Raw genomic sequence first — 7,500 nt, 5'->3', positions numbered from 1 at the left:
TACTGTTACTCTAACGATAGTGTGTTTTAAACCCTATTATAAACATGGAGTACAAGCCGCTAACCTTTAACTGACTAAAGAAAGCCATGTTATATGAAGAGGAAATCTCCAGTTTTACGAATGGATTGGCGGATTAAAAATCTGATTAGATGACTGGAAACATTAAGGGTTAGCTCGATAACCTGACATTTATGGATGTTTTATATCCTTCCATTAGCTGTAATACAAGAAGTAGCGATTGTAATAAGTTTTTACCTTTTAGCAATTTTAGTTTGGTAGAGGTAAATTGCTACTAGACTTGTGATTTATAAGTTAGACTTATAATTTATAATGATAAAAAATCGGATAAAAAAGCTCAACTTTTTTTTTTCTGCCAAGTTATATTTCAATAGCATACTCTTAATTCTAATACGATAAACTCTACCGAAACTAGAGGGGCACTTAGTAGACCTCCGCAACGGCAGGTTATTTCTTAACCTTTTGCTTGACCTTGACATGTATTAATTTGCGTGGATTTTCATATACTCAAATATGAACCAAGTTTGAAATCTGTGACAACGATGCTCAAACTATGGCTGATTAGGTGAATTGGGCATTTTGCTTGACAGTGACCTTGACCTAACAAGATTTAATCATTTACCGCTTAATACATAACAATTAATACCCGCAAGTTTCATTACTCTAAGATTGAAATTGTGGCCAGGATGCTGTTCATAAACAAACACACAAACAGGGGGTTAAACGTAACCTCCTTCCCACTTCGTTGGCGGAGATAATAAACTTGTACTTATTTAAAAGTTGGCGAGTGTTTCTAATATCTATTGTTCCTGGCGTTTTAAAATATAGTGGAGAAGTATTTTCAATAATGGCATTTGTTTCTATTAATTACTCTATCAATATCACTTTTCCATAATTATATGTGATAGGGGAACTACTCCTTGTGACTCAAATTGATGTCAAATAAGTCAGAATCTAACCTAAGCCCTGAAACCACAATCTTACATTCAAAGTCATATCCTTGATTATACCAATCCCCGAATACTAAATTTACGATCTTTCCTAGTCTAGCATAAGCGCCTCTAAATTTGTCCATTACATTTTCAACCTGTGGCGTTTTACAATTGCGCAAGAACCATCACGCCATCATATAACAATAACTATTCCATAAATGATATACATGACACTACTGAAACTTTAAACCGAATAGGCCATGGGGCATAAGCTGTAGGGGGCTTAGTTTTTGAGTTCGTGGCCACTTTCTTGGGGCAAGTTGATTCCACTTGATTTTGAACCATGGGGGTCAGGACAATCAGAATATGCAAAGTTCCCGCAAAAATAGTTGCTCCTTAATTAGTTATAGGCCATTATGTAACCAATTAATCATCAGAAGTGAAAATGACCAAAAACACAAAGATGATTTATATTCAGTAGAAAACGTTTTATTTTCAGTTTTTAGGAATGAGTACAGTGTTGTATATATGTATCATAACATGTGATTAACATTATGCAATAGAAATGTAAACAACAGCACCCTGGTGGTGGTATTATGAACTACACTGTTAACTTGACTTCCAGGTTATCATAAATGTCCATTATCTTTTGCTTTAAGTGTGCAACCAAAATCAAATTCAACTTTTACAGACTTTAAGAGATCACAACTATAAAATGACACCAAAATAGAACCAACAACAATAAAAGGAAACCGAAAATAGAACCTGAGTCAAATATACCCTCATAAACCTAGCAAAATTGACAAGAATCCTTCGGAGATAAAGTAGTGTTTTTCCCACCATAGCAAATAATCATGAATTAGAAATTAAGTAGGGCCTATTGCTGCAAATTTTTCTCACGAGATGGAACTGTACTGCAAAGCAGCGCTCCACCATTCACTAGTATTCATCATCAGACACACCAGAGTCAGAGAAGTCAGTCAGAGACGTCAGGGTCAGATACACTTTCTGTCTCAGGGATCCTATTAGTGCAGTTCTCAACCTGACAACTGCATAAGTCAGTACAAGGAAGATTCATTTTGCTGCGATGAGCAAGCACCATTACATCCACCTTTCTGGCACTTGCAGTTCACAGTTTTTAGTACACTAGGGGGAGCCGGGTCATCAGCCATCCATTCAAAGACAAGGGTGTCACCAGTAATTTTCCAGCCATGACCATTGGAAGATGGAGCATGCATGATTGGCTGAAGGGACCTACGGTGAATTGCTGCCTGATAGTTTGCCCTTTTTACATGATGCAGCAGACAATCTTGGTTTGGAGGCAGCATCCGAGTCTGATTTGCATGTCAGCCGGAACATGTTGTATCTTGCAACATTTACTTCTGACCATTCTTTCTGACCATACAGTGTGCAGACAAATTTCTCAAACATGGGCAAGATGGAAGCTGATGCTTCCCATTCTGTTCCCAACTCTGCAAACATATTGACATATTCAACAGTTTTGTTAAATATGTCAAGGGGTTTCACCTTTCCCTTCCCTTTGAATGCACTAACCAAGTCGCACCCAGTAAAAACATGCATACCATGAAGAGCTCGACATTTTTCTGCCCCAAGTTTCTCAGCCAGTTTGGAAATGCAGATAATTCATCGCTTGTCCCCAGCACCAGTTTGAAATAGCAAATCAGCAGGGATTTCCTGAGCTAGTGCTAGGGATATCATAAAAACATCGGTATCTGGACTACTTATTATAACTGTTGAGATGTTTCTAGCAGCATGATTTGCATGCAACAGTAATCTCGTGTCAGCCTCTTCATGGTCACAGAAGAGGTCAGACACTTCAATGATCATAATTTTACCATCAACTGCAGCTATAGAGTGGCACTTTTCTCCATGTGAGACAACCAATGCAATAGGTCCAAAAACCTAGGGCTTACATTTCACCCATGTTTCATAAAGAAACTCAATGAGGTTTTCTTTATTTGACCCCTCAGCCAAGAACTTCTTAAACGGTTTAGGGGTCTTTTGGTCAGGCCTAGTGATTTTCACCAATTGAGCCCCACTGGCTACTCTGCGACCTCGCTCACAGTTTTTTATACTGTGTGTTGGATAGCGATCATACACAAAGTCGACCCTTTGGCAGCCATACTGGTTACCTAACCTGATAAGGTCAACCAAAAGCTTGTCTGCAAACATCCCAAATTTAGCTGGAATGTTTTGTGCCTCCTGAATAAATGCCATTCCATCAATCACCAAAGCAGACCCTGGAGGTATGTCCTCTATATTCACACACTCAGCCAGACCCTCCAATTTCTTCATCAACTTTGCTTTATCTGTTTTAGTAATGGTACCATTGCCAGTTGCCAAAGCCAAAGGTACAGGTGTCAATGAGTAAGCCAAGAGTTTCTTTAAATCTACTTCCCTACTCCTGCCAATAATCAGGAGGCGATTAAACATGTCATTAGTGGCTTTGAGTAGCACTGTTTTCAGACTCGAATTTAACCTTTGATGTTTTTGCAACTGTGGCAAAGGTCTTCAATTTCTTTGATTTGATTGGCTCAAATAGTTTCTCAGGCTCTGATTTCAATCTGGACTCTTCAAATTCTTTGATAGCATCAGCCCCTTTCCCATAAGCGGTTTCAAGGTCGGACCTCACATTAGATGGAGCTACAGTGCCGGAGCAAATGTTAATTAGGTCCTCCCCTGAATACTCAAATGGATTAACCATTGAGTTTATGGTTGACATTATACTCCTAACTGCTGTCTCATCATGTTTTATTCGAGTTTCATCCAGGTCTTTCCGTCCCCTTTCTGTTTCTCCCTTCCCAGCCATATTTTCACATTCCTTAGCAATTGCTGCCCGCTGATGGGGTTTCTTCGACTAGCTTGACTAGTGGATGGCAGAGTTAGCTGCTGATGATCTGCAGAGCATGTTTGCGATGATGACCCACTAATTAGGCTTAGCCGGCGCACTTTTTCGAGGTGGTGTTCCAAGAAGATCACCTGGATTAATGCCTTTACGTTTAGAACAGCGGACAATGGCCCTTTCGATCCTTTGTTTGTCTGTAAACCTTCGGTAACATTCTGCATGGTACCCAAGGTGGTCTAAATCTAAAGTTTTTCAAAAGTTTCAGACAGTTTCTCTGCTACCTCACGTTGAATACCATCTAAATGTTTCCACTTTCTATTAACCTCCTTGACTTTTGACCTACATTGATCAGATATGGGTAAAACATCACTTTCTTCCTCCAACACACAATGAATACAGCAAGTCCTGGGGGCTGCCATGCTGGAAATCTAAGCGATTTGATTGGTTAATTTGCTGTTAGCCATCTACTGTTAAAAATAGGAACTAGAGAACTATAGTATGGCCACCTATTAGCCACCAACTTAACTACAAATAATTTGTATGATTAAAATGGCTAATTAAAATTTTAGGAGCAACTATATTTGTGGGAACTTGTTGCATAATGCATGAGAATGACTTTCTCTATGATAAAAAAATGTAATGAAGTTGCCCCATGAAAGTGGCCACGAAGTGACAAGATACAGCCTATGCCCCATGGCCTAGAATCCTTGATAGTGTTAGTGTGTGGATGACATTTAAATAACTAAAATTAGATGAGAACAAAACTGAATTCATGGTGGTTGCAAGAGAAACAACGTGAGAAACAGTGATATTCAAATGAACATATTATAAAATAATGACTATGTGCCTATATCTAGTAAAGTTCGAGATCTAGGTGTATTTCTTAACTGTAACCTGTCTCTAAATGCCCGAGTGAGTAATGTAATAACAACTGCTGGTTATCATCTAAGAAATATTGCGCTTATAAAAAAGTACCTGAACGAAAATTCTGTAAAGAAACTTGTGATAAACTGTGTTATTACCAGGATTGACTACTGCAACTCTACTACAATTCACCAAAAGTGCCAACTTAATAAATTACAAAACATGATAAACAGAGGAGTAAGACTGATGAAAGGTGTCCCACCTAGAGAAAGGATCACCCCTATAACTAATCGATTTACACTGGCTGCCGATTAAAGAGAATTGAATTTAAAATATGTACAATAACCCACCAAATTATCAGAACCGGTGAACCGGTTTCAAATTAACCCCTCCTAATCTTACCCCCCCCCCCCCCGGTAGTTTAAAACCGGTTTCAGGCTACGGGGGGGGGGGTAACTTTAAACCGGTTTTAAGTTACCCCCGGGAGTAATTTGAAACCGGTTTTAAGCTACCCCTGGTTTCAAACTACCCCCCCTCGTTTTTGCGGAGTATCTTATTACTTATAAATATTAATCAATTGTTTTTGATCAGGGTCAACAACAAAATTATTAGATTACATGTATATTCATGTACTGTTTCATCTATTGGTATAATTTATTGATGTCATGTCCTTATCCGTTTATTGTCTTAGTTCTTCTTTGCGATTATTACACCAGAATAGTGATAAAAGCACTCTCGGTACGTCCCTCATTTATGTTTTATTTTTTTCAATAACGTGCTTAAGACACATTCAGTGTGTAAATTTGCACATTGTATAATACTAGGGCACACTAGGTCAAGCGTTCCTTAATTCCTCGGGATGACCACAAAGAGGACGATAATTACAATGACCATTTCTCCTTCTTGGGCCGCAAATGCAAACGCCCTTTGTTTTGTTATCTGATTATCTTGTGCGCGGTAGTAAGCCATTGATCTCAGGGGTGTTGGGATGTATATAAACCCTGGTTAACCCGATCACTGCATCACTTGTCCAAAATGTCGTCGGTATGGCTGCTGAACGAAAATCGGACAACCTCGATATTATCTTTTAACTATGTAGTGAACGCCAAGTACCTAAAAGGGCCTCCGGAAAACGAAAAAGGCAATCTTTAAAGACTACACTGTTAAATTTACGAAGATCGGGGTGTGTCTAAAGACAAAAACACATGGTGCCATATTTTCGACTTCGCAGTATACCTTCTCACCTCACTAAATTCTTGTAGCATTCTCCTTTGGGAATCGACCATCTATTAAAAAATCCTCTCTGAAGGCCACAGCCGAAATATTTTTTCTTTTTTCAATAGCTATTTTATTACTTTTGTCGGCAGATCAACATGCTCGCTACATTTTCTTGTTATCAGTTCGTTTTTTAAAATTTCTCTAATGATACAATACCCATTTATCTCTTATTTTTTTATTTTATCTTTATATCGTTCCTTTATGTCTTTTTCCTTATTTGTTTCCATTCCCCCCAGTAGGGTTGCAGCTTGGCTAATAATAATAATAATAATAATAATAATAATAATAATAATAATACAGAAGAATGTAAACAATTTCATACATCTTTTATTTTAAAATTAGTTTTTCGACATATACCAGAACTTCTTTGTTGATGTGGATGACAACGTAAAATTTTTAAAGAATAATCCTCATTTGAGGACTCGAGACTTCTTACCACATCGTGCTTTGCATCGTCCTCGGGTAATTTTTCGGGGGTGTTTTTCTTGTCACCGAATGCAGTGCTTCTTTTAAAAGTACCCCTACCCTTAAATCTACCATTTGAAATTTTGTTTTTTGCTACATAGGTCTACACTTGTGCCCAAATATGTTCAACTGGATTACATTGGCAAAAGTGTGGAGGCAGACGAATAACCTTGTGACCATTTTCAACTGGAATTTTAGCAATCACGTAAACGTTGTCAATATTTAGGGAGTATTCCTTGATCATTTCCAAATGTTGACATTTTAACATATTGTCTCTTGGTGATAGGCTACGCTTTTCTGATGTTCCATTATTTTTGTGCCTTGTTTTTAATGCTGTTGGAGGTTTATCAAATTTTGCTCCATGATAAGATTCGTTACCATTACAATTATGGAAGATGGGAATATATGCGTTAGCAACTGTTTACGGAACCATTGTTCAAAATTACGTCACTTTTTCTAAAGCAAAATATTTCGAAACATCATAAACAATCTTTCGTGCTTGACCAGTAACTAGCCAGCCTACTGTTGCTCTGTATGAGGATGGATGACCTTCCATTCTGGCTAATAAGTTTATGATGCTTTTTGTGTGTCTCCCTTGATCGGCTATATTCGTTGAGGCATCTGTGTTAAAGCGTTTGTAATCCCCCCCCCCCCTCTCTCTCTCTCTCTATCTCTCCTACATCTGGGTGTGAAGCTCAAGCTGCAAGCTACATTCGTCGCAGGTGGTTCCGCCAGTACCTGGCCGCAAGGGATACTTTCTGACGAAAGCCAATTAATGAATGTCCATCGTTGACCTGAGAAAACTATGTCGAAAAAGTGGCAATTTTGTGTCTCGTTTATTTATAGTATAACTGAATAATGTTACAAAACTATAACAAATCGAAGTTGAGTTTTTATATAATTAAAGTGTAACATTTAAAGTAATTGTAACCATAAAAGGGCAACATTTTCTCTCTAATTTCGAAATATGGCAATGGGGGTTTTCGTCCTTAGGTACATCTCAAACTTCTTCGTAAATTTGAAAGAGTATAGCGACAAAGTACACATCTCATTATGGATTTTTGTGTCAATTTCTCC

The 7,500-nt window shown here is 38.0% G+C and overlaps 1 protein-coding gene across 1 annotated transcript in view; it reads right to left on the bottom strand.

The window, feature by feature from the left end:
• Positions 1–7,500, bottom strand: part of LOC137647042 (uncharacterized) — a 124,317-nt gene that overhangs the window by 100,586 nt on the left and 16,231 nt on the right. The gene's annotated exons all lie outside the window — the stretch shown is intronic.

This window comes from Palaemon carinicauda, chromosome 9 (genome assembly GCF_036898095.1).
Source record: "Palaemon carinicauda isolate YSFRI2023 chromosome 9, ASM3689809v2, whole genome shotgun sequence".
Classification (NCBI taxonomy): Eukaryota; Metazoa; Arthropoda; class Malacostraca; order Decapoda; family Palaemonidae; genus Palaemon; species Palaemon carinicauda.
This window is presented reverse-complemented; position numbering and strand designations above follow the sequence as displayed.